The sequence below is a fragment of the Podarcis bocagei genome (genome assembly GCF_964188305.1).
Source record: "Podarcis bocagei genome assembly, chromosome: 2".
NCBI lineage: Eukaryota > Metazoa > Chordata > Lepidosauria > Squamata > Lacertidae > Podarcis > Podarcis bocagei.
The window spans coordinates 26,815,836-26,840,472 of NC_138126.1; the positions used below are offsets into that span (position 1 = coordinate 26,815,836).

The 24,637-nt window shown below is 46.3% G+C and overlaps 1 long non-coding RNA gene across 2 annotated transcripts in view; it reads left to right on the forward strand.

The window, feature by feature from the left end:
* The window catches only part of LOC308581753, a 38,424-nt gene that overhangs the window by 12,147 nt on the left and 1,640 nt on the right, over positions 1–24,637 (forward strand). The window contains exon 2 of one of the 2 annotated variants that reach the window (XR_014005249.1): positions 24,439–24,622. This is a non-coding gene — a long non-coding RNA (uncharacterized lncRNA). Of the gene's footprint in view, positions 1–22,211; positions 24,623–24,637 lie in introns of those variants that run through there. The other variant, XR_014005250.1, reaches the window with a different exon arrangement.

A 24,637-nucleotide genomic window follows, 5' to 3' on the forward strand; every position in this document is an offset into this window, starting at 1 on the left:
AAGAGAAGACAACTACCAGACTTTTAGAAGAAATCTGAAGGCAGCCCTGTTTAGGGAAGCTTTTAATGTTTAACAGACCATTGTATTTTAATATTTTGTTGGAAGCCACCCAGAGTGGCTGGGGAAACCCAGCCAGATGGGTGGGGTATGTATAAATAAATAAATAAATAAATAGTCCCTGGGAAGCCCTAAAAACAGGACCTGATTGCAACACTCTGCTCGCTTGCAATTCTCAGCATCTGGTATTCAGAGGCACAATGCCCCCAGCAGTCGAGGAAGAACATAGCCATCATGACTAGTAACCATTGATCATCGTCTCCAAGGGTGGAGCGAATGAGAAAAGTCCAACACGCCAGTCCTCTTTTGTGAGGCTGTAGAAAGATCTGCAGCTGGTTCCTCATCAACAGTGGAGAGGGCACAGGGGAGGACTAGGTAGGCTTTTGGTCTGATCCATCCCATCAGAACAGTTCTTATGTGGTCAGTTACAGAGCCACAGTCCCCCACTGCAACCCCCCCCCATATACCCCTGGACAGTGGTACAAACTGCCTCAGCCCTGGAGCTGGTGTTATCTCCTCCTATCGTTTCAAAAGGAAGGGAGATGGTACAAGAATGGGGTTGGGGGAAACCTGGAAATGAGCGTAAGACTACTGCTCCACCCTCACATCTGCCCTGTTACCACGAGGCCCACAGGGTATAGGAACAGGTGTCTACTGACACCCGGCTCCCTCACCTCTCTGGATTGCAGCCTTAAGATACATTCATGTCTTCACATATGAAGGGGGAAGAGATGAACACCTGGCTCATGGGTAGGGAATCCGTGGCCTTCCCAGATTTTGCTGGACTACAACTTCCATCATCCATAACCATTGGCCAGGCTGGTTGGGGTTGATGGGAACTGGAGTGCAACAACATCTAGAAGGCCACACGTCCCCCCAACCCTGTCTGAGAAAGAGCAAGGAACCTGGTCAGTAAGTGCATTTGCCAAGGAAGGGCCCTTAATGCAGAATTTGGCTGGGGTTTTTTTTTGGTTTTCACAGTCTTTTTCAGCAGCAGTGGTGCTTCATGGCAGAATGCTTTGGGGCAGCACTGATGGGTTCAGAGGGCTTCACTTCGGTTGTGCAGCAACTTACACAAGACCAGCTGTAGTTAGTTTCTGTGGCATCGTCTCATCAGGTTCTGCGTTGCTCCTTGTAGAATTCAGCACAGAGTAAACACGGGGAGAGAACAAGACTTAGCTGCTCTGCCTCTCATTGGCTTCACCTAGTGCAGGGATCTTTGAGCACCAACTACCTCTGGTGCCGCAGGTGGGTTTCTCCACCCACCCTCAATAACCTGCTATAGCTTTTGCTTTTTCAAAGGCACTGCTTTGACACACGAGTTTTTGAGGCCAGTTGCTGTAGCTCTGGAAATTAAATGATAAGATCAACTAGAAATGTGCTTTTAGCAATGGTCCATTAACTCTAACAGGGTGAAAATGTTTCTTCTGTTACTTTCGGCTTAATTAGGGCACAGTGTGGTATTAGAGCAGAACGCTGCGTGCATCAGGAAAGCTGAAGAACACCAAATCAACTCATGAGAGAGGGGGTTTCCACACCACATGGAGGCTATCTTGCAGCTAGTGTGGTGACATTCCCCCCCATGGTTTCCCCCCATCCCATATTCTCCACCAGTGGAAAGCCTAGGAGAGGGTAGCCCAGGAGAAATCCTTTGACAGCTAAGGGATGTTATGGGAACTGCCTCCTTTGCTGAATTCATGCTGTTTTGTTCCATTTGGAACTGTTTTGATTTTTAAACATTATTATTATTATTATTATTATTATTATTATTATTATTATTATTATTATTATGTTGTTGTTGTTGTTGTTGGTGTTGTTGTTGTTGTTGTTGTCATGCTATGGTTTTGTCATGGTATACAATATTGTTGTAATCCGCCTTGCAATGGGTGAAGGATGCATAAGAAACTGCAAAAATAAGTACAGTGGTACCTCGGGTTACATACGCTACAGGTTGCATACGCTTCAGGTTACAGACTCTGCTAACCCAGAAATATTACCTCGGGTTAAGAACTTTGCTTCAGGATAAGAACAGAAATCGTGTAGCGGCGGCGCAGCAGCAGCAGGAGGCCCCATGAGCTAAAGTGGTGCTTCAGGTTAAGAACAGTTTCAGGTTCAGAACAGACCTCCAGAACGAATTAACTTCTTAACCCAAGGTACCACTGTAAGCAAATTGTACAAATGAATAAATGAAATTGATGAGAAATGAAATTGTTTTCAGAAAATGTCATGGGTGGTGTGCAGGTTTGTGTGTGTGCTTATTTGACTTTTGAGGTGGCTTAGGAATGTTTTCGAGAGAGTTTTTCATGCAAATAGATCATATACAAAACTGACTGAGAGGAGTTGCAGCAGAAGGCGCAGGAGGACGAGCGGCAGAAAAGCAACTGGAATTTGGTGTGAATAAGTGAAAAGTACATCAGAAGCAAATGATGCTAATTAGAGATACAGAACGTTGGGCTCAAAGTTAGCTGGAGGCTGTCGTGGGTGTTTGGCTGCAAACATCCATTCAGAGCAATGCACATGTCAACAATAGCAAAAGGAAAGAGAAATGCTGTGAGCTATCAGGGAAGGAAAAGAGAGCAGTTTGGGGGGAAACTGACTACACAAAGCAGTGCTGTATCATTTTCTTACAACAGTGTGTAAAGCTGGGATGGGTGTAAGGAGAAGCAGCGAAAACCTTACCAAACCTAGACTAAAACACTATAGGGTTAAATCAGTTTGTCTTGAGGGCCAGGTTTTTACCCAGCCGGTGGGTCCCCCGCTGCCCATTTTTGGACTATATCATATTCAAGTCTGCTTTCAGTTCTGTGATTTTATACTATTCCCTGCATATAAGAATTTTTAAAATGCCATTATAGTTTTTAATTGCCAGCTCTTCCTGTCCAGTTCTGATCAAAATCATTTCAGGAAATGGTAGAAATGGTCAACCCATTCCACCACTCACCACTCATCAGCCTTAGCCAGCATGGCCAGTGGCCCAGGCAGTTCAGGAAAATTTGTAGGGCCACAGCTTCCACAAATTTGATTTAAAAGAACAGGCAGCTTCTCGGAGAAGGTGGGGTAAAAGGAGTTTTGGGCCATCCAATAATTAATTAAATTATTATTATTATTATTATTATTATTATTGTTATTATTATTATTCATAGAATAGAATCATAGAATCATAGAGTTGGAAGAGACCACAAGGGCCATCGAGTCCAACCCCCTGCCAAGCAGGAAACACCATCAGAGCACTCCTGACATATGGTTGTCAAGCCTCTGCTTGAAGACCTCCAAAGTAGGAGACTCCACCACACTCCTTGGCAGCAAATTCCACTGTCGAACAGCTCTTACTGTCAGGAAGTTCTTCCTAATGTTTAGGTGGAATCTTCTTTCTTGTAGTTTGGATCCATTGCTCCGTGTCCGCTTCTCTGGAGCAGCAGAAAACAACCTTTCTCCCTCCTCTATGTGACATCCTTTTATATATTTGAACATGGCTATCATATCACCCCTTAACCTCCTCTTCTCCAGGCTAAACATGCCCAGCTCCCTTAGCCGTTCCTCATAAGGCATCGTTTCCAGGCCTTTGACCATTTTGGTTGCCCTCCTCTAGACACGTTCCAGTTTGTCAGTGTCCTTCTTGAATTGTGGTGCCCAGAACTGGACACAGTACTCCAGGTGTGGTCTGACCAGAGCAGAATACAGTGGCACTGTTACTTCCCTTGATCTAGATACTATACTCCTATTGATGAGGCCCAGAATTGCATTGGCTTTTTTAGCTGCCGCGTCACACTGTTGGCTCATGTCAAGTTTGTGGTCAACCAAGACTCCTAGATCCTTTTCACATGTACTGCTCTCAAGCCAGGTGTCACCTATCTTGTATTTGTGCCTCTCATTTTTTTTGCCCAAGTGTAATACTTTACATTTCTCCCTGTTAAAATTCATCTTGTTTGTTTTTGCCCAGTTCTCTAATCTGTCAAGGTCGTTTTGAAGTGTGATTGTCAGGGGTTCAGGAGCAGAGGCGAGGGCAAGGGAGGAAACAGAGAGCGAGGGGGAGGAGGCCGAAGAAAAGATGAGTGATGACGACGACCCGAGATCTCCGAGTCTTTCCAGTGAATCAGAAGATTCACAGAAAGGAGCGCCAGTGGCCAGAGCAAGGGGGGAGCCTAGGGGGACACCCCAGGGAGAAGGGTCCAGAGGGGGCTCAGAGGGCAGCAGTTGGAAATCGGGGCCAGCGTCACCAACAGAGCACAGTGGAGAGGAAGGGCGCCAGGTACCGAGCTCTGGCAGCTCGCAGCAGGGAGGAGGGCATGAGTCAGGAGTGGCCACACCTCCATCGGGGAGCGAAGAAATGGTTAAGCGGAAAGTGGAAGGTTGGGCGCGCGCGCCAAGTTCAAATGCACAGGAAGGTGGCGCAGTAAGCAGCCCGGAAAGGGAGCCAGGTCCTAAAGCCCGACGCAAGGAGACAGAAGGGTCCGGGGGGTCCGCGTCAGAAGAGTCCAGGAAGGAAGAGACAGCGGGGGGCAGAGGGACCCAGAGAAGAACGGTCAGGCGGAAAAGGTGGAGTAAGGCTAGGGTATTAAGCTGGTGTACAGGAGGCGGAGACTCAGACGGAGCTTCGCCGGTCTAACCCATAAGACGTAGAGCTGCACGCAGCAGCTTGAGAATGGAAACTGTAACTCAATAAAGACTTTTATAAAGTGAACGCTGGCTAGCGTGATCCTCTGTGAGCTAGGATCTGGAAGCAGCTCTGACAGTGATCCTGTCCTCTGGGGTGTTAGCCACCCCTCCCAGTTTGGTGTCATCTGCAAATTTGATCAGGATGCCCTTGAGTCCATCATCCAAGTCGTTGATAAAGATGTTGAATAAGACCGGGCCCAAGACAGAACCCTGTGGCACCCCACTAGTCACTCTTCTCCAGGATGAAGAGGAACCATTGATGAGCACCCTTTGGGTTCGGTCAGTCAGCCAGTTACAAATCCACTGAGTGGTAGCATAGTCAAGACCGCATTTTACCAGCTTCTTTACAAGAATATCATGGGGCACCTTGTCAAATGCCTTGCTGAAATCAAGGTAGGCTACATCCACTGCGTTCCCTTCATCTACCAGGCTTGTAATTCTGTCAAAAAACGAGATCAGGTTAGTCTGACATGACTTATTTTTCAGAAATCCATGCTGACTATTGGTGATCACAGCATTCCTTTCTAGGTGCTCACAGACTGTTTGCTTAATGATCTGCTCCAGAATCTTCCCTGCTATTGATGTCAGACTGACTGGGCGGTAATTATTTGGGTCCTCTCTTTTCCCCTTTTTGAAAATAGGGACAACATTTGCCCTCCTCCAGTCTGCCGGGACTTCGCCTGTTCTCCAGGAATTCTCAAAGATGACTGCCAGTGGTTCTGAGATCACATCTGCCAGTTCTTTTAATACTCTTGGATGCAGTTCATCTGGCCCTGGAGACTTGAATACATCTAAACTAGCCAAATATTCTTGTACTATCTCCTTAGTTATTCTGGGCTGTGTTTCCTTTGCTGAATCATTTGCTCCAAATTCTTCAGGTCGGGCATTGTTTTCTTTATCGGAGAAGACTGAGGCAAAGAAGGCATTGAGGAGTTCAGCCCTTTCTGTGTCCCCTGTTTGCATTTCACCATCTTCTCCTCGGAGTGACCCCACTGTTTCTTTGTTCTTCCTTTTGCTACGAACATACCCATAAAAGCCTTTTTTGTTGCTTTTAACCTCTCTAGCAAGCCTGAGTTCATTCTGTGCTTTAGCTTTTCTGACTTTGTGTCTACACGTGCTGGCTATTTGTTTGAATTCCTCTTTGGTGGTTTCCCCCCTTTTCCATTTTTTGTACACATCCTTTTTTAATCTTAATTCAGTTAAAAGTTCTTTAGATAGCCACCCTGGCTTCTTTAGGCACCTTCCATGTTTCCGTCTCAATGGTATTGCCTGACGTTGTGCTTTTACTATCTCCCTCTTAACAAACTCCCAGCCATCATGAACTCCCTTTCCTTTTAGTATTGCTGTCCATGGGATCTCACCCAGCACTTCCCTAAGTTTTATGAAGTAGGCTTTCTTAAAGTCAAGAAATTGAGTCCTAGTATGCTTGGCTGCTCCTTTCCGCTGTATAGTAAACTTCAGAAGAGCATGATCACTCGCGCCTAATGATCCTTCCACTTCTACCCCACTAACCAGGTCATCAACATTGGTTAGGACCAGATCTAAAATGGCTGTTCCTCTTGTTGCTTCTCCCACTTTCTGGACAATGAAGTTGTCTGCAAGGCCAGTGAGGAATCTGTTTGACCTTATGCTCTTGGCTGAGTTTGACATCCAACAAATATCCGGGTAATTGAAGTCCCCCATTACTACTATCTCCCTTCCTTTTGCATGCTTGGCCATCTGTTCCAGGAAGGCATCATCTATGTCCTCCGTTTGGCTTGGGGATCTATAGTAAACTCCCACAATGAGGTCTCTGTTATTCTTCTCTCCCTTAATTTTGACCCAAATGCTCTCACTTTGGCTTTGAGGTTCTAAATCTTGGATCTCTTCACAGGTATACACATCCCTGACATATAGCGCCACTCCTCCTCCTTTCTTGTCTGGTCTGTTTCTCTGAAATAGATTGTATCCCCCCATTATTACATTCCAATCGTGGGACTTATCCCACCAGGTTTCAGTGATGCCTATTATGTCATATTTAGTTTGCTGTACCAAGAGCTCAAGCTCATCTTGTTTATTTCCCATGCTTTGTGCATTAGTGTACAGACATTGAAGTCCATTAATCATTCCCCCGTGCCTCTTATTTAAGGATTTTTTCCTCCCACCACTAGGTCCGCGTGCTGTTTGCTCCATTTGGTCTATGACATTTGGATGATCATCTTCATTAATTGATAGACTCCTACCTTCAGGAGCACTGTCTCCCTCCCCCACATTAGTCAGTTTAAAGCCCTCCTGATGAGGTTTCTGAGATTTTTGGCAAAAACATTTCTCCCAACCGTTGTGAGGTGCAGCCCATCACTTGCCAGAAGTCCATCTTCAAGAAACTGCAGTCCGTGATCTAAGAATCCAAACCGTTCCTGTTTACACCATTTGCGAAGCCAGCTGTTCACTTCCACTATTTTCCCCTCTCTCCCTGGGCCACGTCGTTCAACTGGGAGGACAGACGAGATGACAATTTGTGCATTTAGTTGCTTCAATTTCCTGCCGAGAGCCTCGTAGTCTCTTTTGATCTTCTGGAGGCTATTGCTTGCAGTGTCATTGGTTCCCACATGAACCAAGAGGAAGGGGTATTTGTCAGTGGGTTTTATGATTCTTTGCAGTCGTTCAGTTACATCTTGGATCTTAGCCCCGGGGAGACAGCACACTTCCCGAGACATCTTGTCAGGCCCACAGATCACTGCTTCTGTTCCCCTCAGTAGGGAATCCCCTATCACCACTACACGCCTCCTCTTGGGTTTGGTCGGGGTTCTTCCGTGAGCTGTCCGTTCCAAGGTCGCCTGCACATTCCCTGAGGACTGACTTTGCTGCTCGTCTTCATATACCTGATCGACTGTAATGAGGGAGAGATCCTCAAATGGAGTCTGCTCTTCATCTTCCATGCTAGGGGAGAGGACCTCAAAGCGATTGTGTATTTCTAAACAATCAGAGTGAACCCTGGGCCTCCTACTTCTTTGAGTCACGTTTCTCCATATATCTGGCTCCTGTGTTGGTGAACTATCCTCCTTCTCAGGGGAGTCCCCTGTCTCCTCCTTGGTGGGGACGGTGTGCTCTGTTGCTTCCAAGAAGAGCTCCAGCTCTCTAATTCTTTGGAGCGTAGCTACACGTTCCTCCAGTTATTATTATTATTATTATCCAGTGTTAACAAGGCCCCAGCAGGCTTCAGCGTGCTGCTGAAGCAACAGCTCTCCCCAAATGAGTCCTAGCTAGCACTGGCTGCTGTGAGCTCTCCAAGGTACTGACACCCTGCTGCACACAGAACTACTTACCCACCAACCACAACAGGGATGTGGAGCCTCCAGCTCGTGGACCACATGTGTGCCACCAAGCCTCCTCTGGTGTCCAGGGTCGAAGGGATTAGCATGTGATGGGCTTTGTGAGCCTTCCTGCACTCACCACCGGCAGGAGGGGAGCGAAGTGGAGAAAGTCTTTCTCCCCTTGGTCCTCCCTGCTGCTGCTGCTGCGAGAAGTGCAAAAGAGAAAACAGCCTTTTTACACATGGGTGGAACAATTAATGTTAGTTTTCCCTTTGTGCAGAAGGTTAGTTTCTACACACACAACCCCGCTCTATCCTTTGTCTGGACTAGCAATAGTAATTACATTGCTTGTTGTTGTTTAGTCATTTAGTCGTGTCCAACTCTTTGTGACCCCATGGACCAGAGCACGCCAGGCACTCCTGTCTTCCACTGCCTCCCGTAGTTTGGTCAAACTCATGCTGGTAGCTTCGACAACACTGTCCAACCATCTCGTCCTCTGTCGTCCCCTTCTCCTTGTGCCCTCCATCTTTCCCAACATCAGGGTCTTTTCCAGGGAGTCTTCTCTTCTCATGAGGTGGCCAAAGTATTGGAGCCTCAGCTTCAGGATCTGTCCTTCCAGTGAGCACTCAGGGCTGATTTCCTTCAGAATGGATAGGCTTGATCTTCTTGCAGTCCACGGGACTCTCAAGAGTCTCCTCCAGCACCACAATTCAAAAGCATCAATTCTTTGGCGATCAGCCTTCTTTATGGTCCAGCTCTCAGTGGTACCATTACAGTGGTAGCTCAGGTTACATACGCTTCAGGTTACAGACTCTGCTAATCCAGAAATATTACTTCGGGTAAAGAACTTTGCTTCAGGATAAGAACAGAAATTGTGCTCCAGCGGCATGGCGGCAGCAGGAGGCCCCATTAGCTAAAGTGGTGCTTCAGGTTAAGAACAGTTTCAGGTTAAGAACGGACCTCCAGAACGAATTAAGTACTTAACCCGAGGTACCACTGTATTAGAGTTCCAAGACCCATTCCAGCCGGGCAAAAACACTTGGGGTTCAAAGCAGGACCAGTGAGGGGCGTGGCCTGGAGAGAGGGGGTGTGGCCTGGAGAGGGGGCGTGGCATAGGGATAGCCATCTACAGAGGCCTGGAGGGCTGCATTCAGCTCCTGGGCCTGAGGTTCCCCACCCCTGCCCCAAAGCAAGAGTCCTACAGTCTGAAATGCCATGAAATGACCTCGGAACTGTACACATGCATCACTTTATTCACTCCTGGACTCAATGTTGATGGCCTCCTGGTCACTTCCAAACTTGCAAACTCCAAGTGAAACGTTATAATGCTCTAAGCAAAGTCTGCTATATTTATTAGCAAGGAAAGAATACAATATTTACAGGCTTCCAAAGCAATGTGCGTAGGACTTCGGTAGCCAAAGTGATAAAGGATTCATGGAGGTGAGAGCGGTCACCCAAAGGCCACCGCTGACACCAGCCTTCCAGCCTCCTAATGGAGGTGCCAGTGACCCCTGATCCATGCCATCTACAAAAGGGAACAAGTTCCAGTTAATTGACTCATTTCTTCTCTTGGAGTTAAGTAACAGGATGCTGACCTCCTGCACCGAAGGACTTTGCTTGTTCATTTGTGGCCGTGACAAAATTGCCGGTATCGATAACTGTCTTGTGGCATTAATAATGAAGTGTTTGAAACCGCATAGATGATTTGGATTAATCAAAGGGAGGAGAGCAAAAGCCTCAGAAGGGGAGGAGGAAAGCAGAGATGAGGGAATCCAAATGAGAGATCCGAGTAAGGGGCGGGGGAATGAAGGGACATCATTACTTCGGGTCAATCAAGAATTTTTGTAACTCGGATTGGGAAACTGCACCTGCAAAACATTTCACACTCTTTTTAAACAGCCGTGACTGGTGTCTTATCAGGACTGAAAGGGTGTAATGCAGGGTGGCCAACAGCAGGGGGAGCCAGAGAAAATGGCAGGCAGAGCCAACTTGTTCTAGTTTTGCCTCCATCCTTATTCTTGCTGAGTTCTACAAGGGCAACAACAGAGACTAAGGAAGCTGACAGCCAGGGTCACCCTCTCGACTGGGTGTGAGGAAGGAGGCAGGCAGGTGGGGGCTGGTGAGAGCAGACTGTGATTGGTGGGGCAGTGCGCCATTTGCCCCAATGGACTGTGTGATCCACTCCATGGGAGATACTCAAGCACATGCTGGGGAGAACAAAGGGGAAAAACACACACAGGGTGTCTCTTCTTCTGTACCCCCACCACTTAGTTATTTCTTCACTCATACACCTACCTTGGCTCCCAGTACGTTTCCGAGCACAATTCAAAGTGTTGGTGCTGACCTTCAAAGCCTTAAACGGCCTCGGTCCTGTATACCTGAAGAAGCGTCTCCACCCCCATCGTTCTGCCCGGACACTGAGGTCCAGCGCACAGGGCCTTCTGGCAGTTCCCTCACTGCGAGAGGCCAAGTTACAGGGAACCAGGCAGAGGGCCTTCTCGGTAGTGGCGCCCTCCCTGTGGAACGCCCTCCCACCAGATGTCAAAGAGAAGAACAACTACCAGACTTTTAGAAGACATCGGAAGGCAGCCCTGTTTAGGGAAGCTTTTAATGTTTGATGCATTACTGTATTTTAATATTTTGTTGGAAGCTGCCCCGAGTGGCTGGGGAAGCCCAGCCAGATGGGCGGGGTATAAATAAAATTATTATTATTATTATTATTATTATTATTATTATTATTATTATTATATCAGCAGCCACCTTGTCAGCTGTTGCTGGCTCCAAAAGCACCTTACAGTTAAAATCCATACAGAGGTACAATGTGTTTTATTGTGCTGGGAGCTGCCCAGGGTGACTGGTGCCACCCAGCCAGATGGGTGGCCTATACATAATAAATTTATTATTATTATTGATTAAGTATACACCTCAAGTTCCAAAATCCAGGTGTGCTTCCGATGTTCTCTGGAAGCTATATAATGAAGGTGCTGGACACACCTCTGTGGGGAGGGTGTTCCACAGCTTAGGGGGCCACCACAAAGAACGCCCTCTCCTGTGCAATGGGACAACCAAGATGGCACCCTCTGCAGTTCTGTATGTTATTTGCACTAATAAATGCATTCTTATACACGTTTCACATCAGTCCACATTTATTTGCTGGAGAAGTGCGTTGCAAAATTCAGAAAAGTACAAATTTTGAAGAGCGGCTGGCTACATTTCAGCTAATGTATTCTTTTGGAAAGCGTGTATGAGGTAAATGTGAACTGCACCCAATTTCTCTCCGATTCCCAACTCTGGGATATTAAAAAGCACCAGGGGCTGCAGTTTTCAGGAGCCCTTCTTTCCTGTTGCTGCTCCTCCTGGCTCCCGCCTCTCTGTCTCCTCCTTGAGCGACTCACATTAGTATTCCAAACCATTAAACACGGGCGCAGGCACACCGAGGTGGGCAAACCTTTGCTCATCCTGATTTGCGTTTTCTCCAGACATTCTGACAATTGTTTTTTTATGCACTGTGTAAACCAAAGTAAATGTGTGGGAAAGGCTAAGTGCCTTTAGTAGCTCTGAATATTTCAGGTGCTTCATCTCTCCTCGCGCAACGGTCCATAACAGCCTTTTAAGAGCTCCATTCAAGGGCGTGTATTGGAAGCTCTCCTGGATGGGAAGAGCACTTTAAAACACTTTCACAGGCTATCATGTAAATCCTTCCGAATTCACGCTTTATTGACCATAATGGTTCTATATAAATATTTTGTCCCTCTGCATCTTGTGTGGGCACTGAGCCATCTGCTGCAAACTCTTTCTAATAAACATTTCATACGTCTGTTATTTCTGGTTTACTGGTGGGAAAGGCGGGGGGGGGGGAAAGAGGCAAGTCCAACCGAAGCGCTTTTCACAGCTCTGTGCTGGTGTTAAAAACAGAGGTTCTCAAACCTATCAGGTTGACGTAGGCCACACACACACCTTTAGAGCACATTCGAAGAACATTCTCTCCCTCAGAGAATTCTGGGAACTGTAGTTTGCTCCTCACAGAGTTACAATTCCCAGCAAACGTTAACAAACTATAGTGCCCAGAATTCTCTGAGAGGGAAAATGCGCATCCAGCAGTATATAGTGTTCATGCATTAGCACTGGGCAATACAGTCGTACCTTGGAAGTTGAACGGAATCCGTTCTGGAAGTCCGTTGGACTTCCAAAACATTCGGAAACCAAGGCATGGCTTCTGATTGGCTGCAGGAAGCTCCTGCAGCCAATTGGAAGCCGTGGAAGCTGCATCAGACGTTCGGGTTCCAAAGAACGTTCGCAAACCAGAACACTCACTTCCGGGTTTGCTGCATTTGGGAGCCAAAACGTTTGACTCGCAAGGCGTTCGGGATCCAAGGTACAACTGTATATGGTTTTCAACACTGTGGTATATCACCAGCTAGACATCATGATATACCAATATATCACAATGTCTGAAATAAGGATGGAGCATTGGCTGACTTCACAGTTTTCCTCACATTGTGATTTTTGCATAGCACACACACCCCATGATTCACAATATATTGCCAGGTTAGAAATTATGAGACCGATATCACGATATGGATTTCAAACCCGTTTTGGACAACATGCTGATATATCACCCAGCCCTAGTCTGCAGCCCTGTTTCATGCTGTCCTTGAATCATGGAAATCAAAATTGCCTACTTGGTGATCTCAGGTGTTCTCTCATTCAGGCCGTAAGCTTTCTAAGCAAGATGGCTGCTTGATGTGACCACAGTCCACATCCTAGGGCAGGGGAGGGGAACTGGATTTGGGAAGTAGGAGGGGTCCAGATCTGACCTACAACCTGCAGGCCACATTTGAGAGGTGGACAGGGCCCTCCCCAAGGAAAGGGCCATGGCTCAGTGGGAGCGTATGCTTTTCATACAAAATATCCCAGGTTCAACCCCAAATATCTCCAGAGAGGACTTGGAGAAACTCCATGTCTGAAACCCTGGAGATCTGCTGCCAGTCAGCACAAGTGATCTAGATGGACCAATGGTCTGACTCTGTATAAGGCAGCTTCCTGTGTTCCTAAACCTTAAGGAACATAAGAAGCTGCTTTATTCTGAATCATATCATTGGTTCGTCCAATTACAGTATTGTCTACGATGGCTGGTAGCATCTTAAAAAGTAGAGACATCACCTTGCCAACAAAGGTCTGTATAGTTAAAGCTATGGTTTTCCCAGTAGTGATGTATGGAAGTGAGAGCTGGACCATAAAGAAGGCTGATCACCGAGGAATTGATGCTTTTGAATTATGGTGTTGGAGGAGACTCTTGAGAGTCCCATGGACTGCAAGAAGATCAAACCTATCCATTCTGAAGGAAATCAGCCCTGAGTGCTCACTGGAAGGACAGATCCTGAAGCTGAGGCTCCAATACTTTGGCCACCTCATGAGAAGAGAAGACTCCCTGGAAAAGACCCTGATGTTGGGAAAGATTGAGGGAACAAGGAGAAGGGGACGACAGAGGACGAGATGGTTGGACAGTGTTCTCGAAGCTACCAGCATGAGTTTGACCAAACCGTGGGAGGCAGTGGAAGACAGGAGTGCCTGGCGTGCTCTGGGCCATGGGGTCACAAAGAGTCGGACACGACTAAATGACTAAACAACAACAACTACGATGGCTGGTTGTGGCTCTCCAGGGTTCTAGATTGGCGGATGGGGGGGGGGCTCTCAGTCCAATATGGAAGTGCTGGGGACTGAACCTGGGACCTCCTGCGTTCAAAGCACATGCTCTACCACTGAGCTACAACCAAACATAATGTGCTGTTGCTAGGAAAACACAATTCTCCCCACCCTGAGAAAAGAACAGCACAATGGGCTGCAGCAGCTCCGTCAGATCACTTTCAGCTCCCTGGAAAAAAACACACCAAAACCTCACAATGCTTGATTACTCAGTGCCAGAATAAACACAACCAAGTGTGTTGGGTTCATATATTGTTTTTGCTTTGCAAATCGAGTGGTAAAACTGCAGCCATGAATAAGTTGTCTGTAGTAAGGTTTTTTTGTTTTTTAAAAAATAATTCTAGTGCCATGGAAGCAGATGGCCTAATAAATATGCAGGGTTATTAAAAACAAACTACATATGCAAGATCAGAAGGAGGCCCACGCTTCTTCCACGCTCTCGTCTTTCTCTCTGTCATTCATGCAAAATGTGACTGTCCTTGTTTTGTGTGCGAAAAAGTAATACAGTGGTACCTCGGGTTAAGTTCTTAATTCATTCTGGAGGTCCGTTCTTAACCTGAAGCACCACTTAAGCTAATGGGGCCTCCTGCTGCCGCCGCGCCGCTGGAGCACAATTTCTGTTCTCATCCTGAAGCAAAGTTCTTAACCCAAGGTACTATTTCTGGGTTAGCGGAGTCTGTAACCTGAAGCACATTTAACCCGAGGTACCACTGTAGTTGCATATCTAACTAAAGTCTAATTTCCAAGTTGGGGATGTTTCATTTGAATGAGGCCTCATGTTAGAAATTCATAGAACTATTGTAGTGTTGTGGTATCTTTCCACAGCCTGGGAAAATTGGTATGCATCAGATTGCAAGGCTGGGTGTGCACTTCTGATCTGTAGAGTCCAGACGTGGACCCTTTAACCCCAACAAACCAGAGAGGAGAAGAGAGGACTGCAATGGATTCTGTGCAATTTGTACATCTCTCTTCTGGTGGTGAGGCTTAAGAGTGTACCAGGAGCGATGCTATCTGAAGCCCCATGTTCTCAGTAGTTTGCTCTCGTGTCTACCGGTCTCTACAGAAGCTATGAGCCAGCCTCAGCTTTGTTACCTGTGCCCCACATGTCCAAACAGGGTGATGTTCCAGAAGTGTTGTGCTTGCCTAGGTATGATTGCTTTTGCCTGGCTGCAATGTGTCTTTGAACTCCAATAATGCCTGTTGCTCCCCTGGGTAAAGAAGGGTGTGTGAGCCTGTGTGTAGAAACCAGACCACTGTTGTTTAGTCGTTTAGTCGTGTCCGACTCTTCGTGACCCCATGGACCAGAGCACGCCAGGCACTTCTGTCCTCCACTGCCTCCCGCAGTTTGATCAAACTCATGCTGGTAGCTTCAAGAACACCATCCAACCATCTCATTCTCTGTCGTCCCCTTCTCCTTGTGCCCTCCATCTTTCCCAACATCAGGGTCTTTTCCAGGGAGTCTTCTCTTCTCATGAGGTGGCCAAAGTATTGGAGCCTCAGCTTCACGATCTGTCCTTCCAGTGAGCGCTCAGGGCTGATTTCCTTCAGAATGGAGAGGTTTGATCTTCTTGCAGTCCATGGGACTCTCAAGAGTCTCCTCCAGCACCATAATTCAAAAGCATCAATTCTTCGGCGATCAACCTTCTTTATGGTCCAGCTCTCACTTCCATACATCACTACTGGGAAAACCATGGCTTTTACTATACGGACCTTTGTTGGCAAGGTGATGTCTCTGCTTTTTAAGATGTTGTCTAGGTTTGCCATCGCCTTTCTCCCAAGGAGCAGGCGTCTTTTAATTTCGTGACTGCTGTCACCATCTGCAGTGATCATGGAGCCCAAGAAGGTAAAATCTCTCACTGCCTCCATTTCTTCCCCTTCTATTTGCCAGGAGGTGATGGGCCCAGTGGCCATGATCTTTGTTTTTTTGATGTTGAGCTTCAGACCATATTTTGCACTCTCCTCTTTCACCGTCATTAAAAGGTTCTTTAATTCCTCTTCACTTTCTGCCATCAAGGTTGTGTCATATGCATATCTGAGGTTGTTGATATTTCTTCCGGCAATCTTAATTCCGGCTTGGGATTCATCCAGCCCAGCCTTTCGCATGATGAATTCTGCATATAAGTTAAATAAGCAGGGAGACAATATACAGCCTTGCCGTACTCCTTTTCCAATTTTGAACCAATCAGTTGTTCCATATCCAGTTCTAACTGTAGCTTCTTGTCCCACATAGAGATTTCTCAGGAGACAGATGAGGTGATCAGGCACTCCCATTTCTTTAAGAACTTGCCATAGTTTGCTGTGGTCGACACAGTCAAAGGCTTTTGCATAGTCAATGAAGCAGAAGTAGATATCTTTCTGGAACTCTCTAGCTTTCTCCATAATCCAGCGCATGTTTGCAATTTGGTCTCTGGTTCCTCTGCCTCTTCTAAATCCAGCTTGCACTTCTGGGAGTTCTCGGTCCACATACTGCTTGAGCCTTCCTTGTAGAATTTTAAGCATAACCTTGCTAGCGTGTGAAATGAGTGCAATTGTACGGTAGTTGGAGCATTCTTTGGCACTGCCTTTCTTTGGGATTGGGATGTAGACTGATCTTCTCCAATCCTCTGGCCACTGCTGAGTTTTCCAAACTTGCTGGCATATTGAGTGTAGCACCTTAACAGCATCATCTTTTAAAATTTTAAACAGTTCAGCTGGAATACCATCACTTCCACTGGCCTTGTTATTTGCAGTGCTTTCTAAGGCCCATTTGACTTCACTCTCCAGGATGTCTGGCTCAAGGTCAGCAACCACACTACCTGGGGTGTACGAGACATCCATATCTTTCTGGTATAATTCCTCTGTGTATTCTTGCCACCTCTTCTTGATGTCTTCTGCTTCAGTTAGGTCTTTACCACTTTTGTCCTTTTGACCACTGTACAAAGGGCAAAAATTGCATTGGTTGCTCTGCCAACTTTTGGTTGCTCTGCCAACTTTTGCCTCTGGCCTCCACGCACCATAGTAGAGCATGAGATTCTTAATCTCAGGGTTGTGGGTTCAAGCCCCACCTTGGGCAAAAGATTCCTGCATTGCATAGGATTGGACTAGATGAGCCTTGTGGTCCCTTCCAGGTCTACAATTCTATGATACTTATGAATTTTGGTTTGTTTTGCAGAAACTTGAGCCTGCGAAAACTCTGGGTGCTCAGAAGAGTTCATGCCACTTTCTGGTTTCTTTGCTATGCTTGATATGTTTAGACCTGCTAGAAAGCTAGGAGGAGGGTGCCAGAAACATCTCAGCTCCTGCAATTCACGCCGCTAACAAGCAGGTTAAACTGGCGACGAGAAACCACAGGCATTTTAGCACTTTCACTAGCAGGGGAGTCTGGATGCAAAAGCTCCCACTTTGTGAGGGGTCCCGATTTGAAATAGCTTTTTTTAGCACTAACGAAAAGTTGGCTGTTGGAAGATGCTGTTTCTGTGAAATACCGGGGGGAAGTGGAAATTAGCAATTTGGGGGGAGAGAGACCTTTTATCTTTTTTAAAGTACAATGTCCTGTTTGGATTGTTTTGCTTTAAAGCCTGTTATAAAACAAATCAGCAGAGGAAAAGATTTTTCCTTCCCCTGGCGCTTTGCTTGAACTGTGAAAATCGCAGGTCAAGAAAAGCTTGTAAACATCATGGCAGTATATGTATAAAAGGCTCAGAAAACAATAGGGAATGATAACAAAGAACTCGGTGTGTTAGGTCTTAAGAATCTTGCCACCTTAAATCGAATGAGTTGGCGGTCTTGAATTCTGCTGTTTTAACATTGGGGGTAGGTAGCATCTGTAACTGGTGTGAGCAGGGAGACAAAGCATAATGAAAGGGAAAAACGGAAAGTCCATAAAGAGAGCCCCATTGGCTGAACCTGGAGGTCTCCGGGTGAGGCAGTCAGGACAGTGTGCGGCAGCTGTGACAAAAATGGTGAATGCTAAGAATGAAAACAGAACTACCATAATTTTGTATCCATCGTTGCTCCATCTCAAAAAGGATATTGTAAAGATAGGGAGAACATAGAGGGCAACCCAGACGATCAAGGGGTTTGGCCAAATCTCCCCTCAGAAAAGGTTGCCGCATTTGTAGAGTTTTAGTTTAGTAAAGGAGTAAATGGTGGAGATTAGAGTGATGTATACAATTATGCATAGTGTGAGGAAAGTAGAAGAGTTTGGATTTGATATCCTGCTTGCTGTGGGTTAAACTAGAGCCTAGGACTTGCCGATCCGAAGGTTGGCTGTTCGAATCCTCGTGACAGGGTGAGCTCCCATTCCTCAGTCCCTGCTCCTGCCAACCTAGCAGTTCGAAAGCACGTCAAAGTGCAAGTAGATAAATGGGTACCGCTCTGGCAGGAAGGTAAACGGCGTTTCCGTGCGCTGCTCTGGTCTGCCAGAAGCGGCTTAGTCATGCTGGCCACATGACCTGGAAGCTGTATGCCGGCTCCCTCGGCCAATAAAGCGAGATGAGCGCCGCAACCCCAGAGTTGGTCATGACTGGACCTAATGGTCAGGGGTCCCTTTACCTTTACGGAGTCTCAAAGTGGCTAACATTCTCCTTTCCCTTCCTCCCCCACAACAAACACTCTGCGAGGTGAGTGAGGCTGAGAGGCTTCAGAGAAGTGTGACTAGCCCAAGGTCACCCAGCAACTGTATGTGGAGGAGCGGAGATGCAAACCCAGTTCACCAGATTACAAGTCTACCGCTCTTGACCACTACACCACACTGGCTCTCAGTGATACGGAGAGGTTTTATTCCTCTCATAATACTAGAAATTTGGGGCCATGTGATGTAGCTCAGTTTTGGAAGACTCAGGACAGACACAATTAAATACCACTGTACAGTGCACAGTTAAACTATAGACCATGTGGTGATGTCCACCAACTTGGATAATATTAAATGGGACTAGTCAAATTCATAGTGGATTGAGCTATTGATAGCAACAAATCAATAATAGCTGTCTACCATGTCCGCTGCCAGAGACAGTCTGCCTTTGAATACCAGTTTCTGGGGAACATGAACTGGGAGATGCCGCTGTACTGGGGTCCTGCCTGGAGGCTTTCCATGAGCATCTGGTTGGCCAGATGATTGGACTACATGGACCTTTGGTCTGATGATCCACCAGAGCTCTTCTTCTGTTCTTCTAGCCTATATGGTCCAGCATTTTGTTTGTTTTTCGCAGTGCATAGCTAGATGCCTCCAGGAAGCCCACTTGAATAAATGTGAGTTGGAATTGTGAGTTGGCATCAAACACCACTAGTCCATGTTATCAACTGTGAGTATGATTAGAAGTGGCAAGTTACCCAGAGTCCACATATGGCTGGGAGTGGTTATGAAGTTATGGTTAAAACTTTTTGAGCTTCTGGAAAGGCTTCTCAGGGCCTACAGATGGCTGCAGGGCAAAAGGGTGGTCAAAACTTTTCTTCCATGGACTTCCTTAGGTTAACTTTGCAGGGTCCATCAATTTATGGATTTGCTTTGTTCATTTTATTTATGACAGTCCTATCCACTCATGAAAGCTCTGAAATGCTGCTGCTTTGTCTACATCTTGTTTTATCATCTGTGCTTTGGAATTGCTCAAATATCCACTTTTTGTTATAGATTTTTGAACTGTAGCAAATTTGTGCTGGATTTGCTATTATTATGACAAGACGCTGCATTGAAGTTGGCTTCCATGGTGCTTTAAAGTAACCAAGCTTTGTCTTCCGTTCCAGCCCTTGAGTTTGAACGCTTTGATTTTCGGGAATTGGCTATTTCCCAGTTGTAAGCTTTGGAAATGGTTGAGTGTCCTTTGGAGAAGAAAATCAAACAAACCACCAAACGTTCTTTGCTGGACACTTCACTGAAGAAGCATTCACACACAGGAAGAAAAAAATGCATTTAAAGAGTCTCACTAATTATTGAGAAATAAAGAATGGTATGATTTTCTTATCTCTAGTCAATGGACTATGGCAGCCTGGTTTGCACATTTCCATCACCATGGGTGAAAACCTCAGTAGTGTATGTGCTACATGCCACTCCAGCATGAGGTGCTGAGGAATTTTAATGTGTTATAACAGAGTGTCACAGAATTTTCTAAACTCCACATGATATTGTTGAGCAGAGAGATACAAAAAAGAACTAAGACAGATTAGGCCAACACACCACAAACTAGTTTGGTTGGAGAACAGGAAGTGTATGCTAAGACAGAGGTGACTAGTGCTTTATTGCAATGTATGTTCAAGAATGATGACAACTGGTTCTGTAGATAAAAAAGACACTCCGTTGGGCCAATTCAGGTTCTTGGATCCAGTAAAAGTTGAGCTCCATGTGGCTATTGTCATATTAGAGAGTTCTGGACATCAGTTTGCACTTAGTATTGTTCCATCAGCTGGGGCTACTGCATTTCCTTAAGGGCCCCATCCAACAAACTACTCTCTCTAACTTAGATAATACTGCAGCGTGTGCCAAGTTGTTCAAGCAGTATTTGTCAGAATGTGAACCGGCAACTCACACAACCTAGTCTGTATTTTCATTGATGAATGGCTTCCACTTTAAAGCATCTTCTGTGAATAATCCCATAAACAACTAGCTCCCCAAAAGACATGAGATGGCAAAAACTCTGGCCTTGTTTTGTCAGACCATGCACGTACCAATGAAAACTAGTCACGTCTACAACTCTTTCGAGGTCATCTGTGCAAATATGGGCAACAGGAGGGCAACAGGGGATTCCCCCAAGTTGCAAAAAGTAATTTGGCAAACAGCTGAGTTTTTTTATTTTCTGTCATAATTCCACATGTGGAAGTTTGGACAAAATACGTTAGAAGGCACAGACTCCTGAGACTCCTAGATTTTTTTTTTAAAATGCAAGTTTCTAGTCCTGTGGAAATGTATCAGAGATGTGTTCATTCCCTGCCTCACCCCTCATTTTGAAGGAAAGCCTCTGCTTGTGCCCCCAATCAAATAACTCTATCCATATACCTTCACACTGATGCCACAGCTTTTAAAACAACCCTCTGGCATTGCTCAGAACTCTGCCCTCAAAATAAAAATCCTTTCTTAGATGCAGGGGAAGAAAAATGTATTGACCAACATCAGCAAATTTCTAATTGTGGGTGACAAGGAGCTGCGCTGTACCCATATGGCATTTTATAGCTACTATGACTGGTTCTAGAAATGGCATGCATGTATATCTATGAGGTAACTTCCAGATGAGTCACTTGCCCATGACAGGGACTATCCTATAACCAGGCCAGGCCCACTGATGCTTTGAGTGGTGGAAGCCCAGGAGGCGATGCCCACCTTGAGTCTGTCCAGCCGTCTCTGCCAGCAGTGGTTTCTGGTGAGATATCACCGAAAGCTCATGAGATCTCTCATGGAACATGAGAAATCTTGTGAGACTTGGCCAAGATCTCGCCGGAAAACCAGTGCCGCAGCTTTGTTGGCAGTACCTCTGCACGATGCAGGTAAGAGAAGTGTGGCATGAGGGTGGCAGCAGCAGGGCAGCAGAATTGTGGGGAGCAGCGCATTCCCATTTTGGTCCACATTACAAAATGAGACATGTCACCCCTGCCTGTAACCCTCAGTGCAGAGGTCAGCAATCTTTTTCAGTCATGGGCCGGTCCACCGTCTCTGAGACCATGTGGTGGGCCGGACTATATTTTGAAAAAAGAAGAACGAATTCCTATGCCCCACAAATAACCCAGAGATGCATTTTAAATAAAAGCACACATTCTACTGATGTAAAAACACCAGGCAGCCCACACAAATAACCCAGAGATGAATTTTAAATAAAAGCACACACTCTGCTCATGTAAAAACATGGATTCCCGGAACGTCCGCGGGCCGGATTGAGAAGGCAATTTGGCCTTAGGTTGCCTACTCCTGCTTTAAGGTAAAGGTAAAGGGACCCCTGACCATTAAGTCCAGTCGTGGCTGACTCTGGGGTTGCAGCGCTCATCTCACTTTATTGGCCGAGGGAGCCAGCATACAGCTTCCGGGTCATGTGGCCAGCATGACTAAGCCACTTCTGGCAAACCAGAGCAGCACACGGAAATGCCGTTTACCTTCCCGCCGGAGCGGTACCTATTTATCTACTTGCACTTTGACGTGCTTTCGAACTGCTAGGTTGGCAGGAGCAGGCACCGAGCAACGGGAGCTCACCCCGTTGTGGGGATTCGAACCGCCAACCTTCTGATCGGCAAGTCCTAGGCCCTGTGGTTTAACCCACAGCGCCACCCGCGTCTCACTCCTGCCTTAGTCCCTCATGAATAATATGGCCATTGACACCCAGCCAAACAATCTTTCATGGAAGGAAAACTTGGGAGGGGGGCACCTGACCTCACAGCCGTATGAGATCGCCCCCTTACTCCTGCAGTGCTGGAGGAGGCTGACAGATGGTAACGTTTCAGATGCCCCTGGGCTGATGGAACTTCAGCAAAATGGCTGCACTGCAGAGAAATTGCTTGTAGGTGTTGTGCCAGGAAGAGCGGAAGTGGCCCATCCTGGGTGAATTCAGAAACTGTTTCAATTAGGCAAATGGCAAGCATTTGGGAGGCAAGCATTTGTAAGATCCTTCTTACAAAAGGTGTGAGGTGGTGGGAGAAAGGAATGAAGCTGTCTCTCGAAGCCTGTTAGTTTAAGGGAGATTTGCCAACTTGTGCAGCTTGGAATGTGCAGAGGAGTCTATCACTCCTGACACATACAAGGAATATGCAGAATGGAACCAAAGGCCGTGATTGATGACCTTCTGTCAAGATATGCTGACTCCAGGCAGCGCTCTCCCAAGCTTGTTCTAATTCCTGCTGCTCCAGAGCACATCCGCGGCACATTAATGAGGCCTTATGAAAATGGATTGTGTTTCAAAACGCCAGTGTGATTATGGGCTCGCTTCCTGAAAACCTAGCCAGCTCCTTTTGATAGTTTCATTAGGCTGAATAGGGTACTAATAGTACTTAATATTTATATAGCACTATACCCTGAGTCCCTGGTTAATAGCTAGATTTCCCAGAGGATCACTTTTAAGAATGCGGTCAGGAACGGAGACCTCAGGCTTTACAATACTCCTGTGTTGCTGCTGGGTTGACAACTGTGGGGTATACCCTACTCCTAAGGGGGTTCCATTTGACCCAAAGAGCTCCTGTTGCTAAGCCCTGCCTTAAGTGCTCTTACACACACCATGCTGGTAACCTTTAACACACTACTACAGGGTAGACCACTATTTTATTTTTGCAGACAGGAAGCTGAAGCCAAGAGACTATTGCTTGCCTAAGTCTTCTAAGTGAAATTGTGGCTGATATTGGAACCACAAACATGTAGCTCATGTTCCTAACTGTTATGAGTTCCTGGGGGCTAAAACTCATGTAACAGAGAGAGATCAACCCTCCCTTTTAAGACTTAAAAGCAACTGCTAGGAGGAAGCCTGGTTTGGATGACAGGCATCACGTTGGCGTAAGAGCCAAACTGCCAATTACTGCTTTTGACTTGAGCCCAAGGATTTGTATTTCAAAATTGGGGCGTTTGCTTGTGCCATTGTTTCCTTAAGCCTGCAATACTGTGGGGTTGGTGTCAATAGTAGAGTCCAGGGCAAGCTATTGGAGATCAGAAGTGCCAAAATCAAGATGCTTGATGTAAAGTTGGCAAGAGGGTTCCATAAGCTGCCGTGTGGTGGAAGGAAGGAAAAACTTAAGATTGCCTGGGTACTCTAGCTGTGAGAAAACTTCTCAGTCTGAAGGGAAGACTCCGTGAATGGGATTTTATAAGCTTTGGTGGAGACCATTTGCGACGGGGTCAGCTGACAGTGCCCAGTCATGCGGTATGGCCTATTTCACATCTTTGAAATAGGCTTGCGGCAAAAAACACTGCACTGCGGCACAAGAAATAAGGTGCTGGACTTGACTGCCGTGAGCCCTGGTACAAGACCTCCCAGGGTGCTTAACAGGACTCCTGGCCTAAACTGGCAAGGCTCTTTTGATTAGGAAAGGGCACCATGTTGATAGCCTTATGCTGTATCAGGCTTCTGGAAGCAGATGTACACACCTATCATTCTCACAACCAGGGTGTATACCTGCTCTTCCCTTGTCCCAGGCGACGTGTATGTAATTGTATTCCAAATGTTTGTTATTTTTGTGATGCCTTGATTTTCATTAAAAAGCCTCAAAAGGTGATGGTACAGCCTGATCATCTCGTTTCAAAGTAAGGCGGTTGCTCCAGCAGCAGCAACAAAAATGGACAGACCTAGAAAAGCTTACATCTGAAATGACCCATTCTTCCTTTTTGCTTGCCTTGGCCATTTCCCTCCACTTGCCTTCCAGCCTACATCTATAGCTAGCTGTTTTCTTGCGGGGAAAATATTTTCATGAATATTCAGAAAAAAACAACCCCTTCCTTCATTTTGAAAACAAAGACAGCAGCCAATTGTCACATATTTACAAACAGCAAGATTTGGAGGAGCCATGTTGCTATCCGTTTGTTAAAACTTCCAACAAGATGCGAAAAGCCCACCCTTCAGTGTAATCCCATCCCTCCAAGGTAGCCATGCATGGGGATTTTATTAATCTTTTTGCCCTTTCTCCCCTTCCAATTTCCCACCTCCAAAACACTCAATTCACTCCTCCAACAAGTCATGCACATGGTTTTTCTTAATTCCCTTCCCTCTCCTCCCCTTTCTATTGTCTGCAACCTTGTTATTTCTCAGGGGGAAAAGCTGTCAGGTGACACATTTGCATTTCTTCTTTCAAGGAGCCTCCTCGCAGCGGAGGAAGCAGGCAGCTCAAAGCCTCAAGTATATTGTCACAAACCACCAGTTCCAGGATGTTCCTGCACACAAAGGCCGCGTCACAATCTCCCTTGTCATTTTTCATATGCCACACGCCAAGTGAGCCATGGAGCACAGTAACCAGACGCACAGCTGGTGTGACATCCTGTAAGTGACACTGTC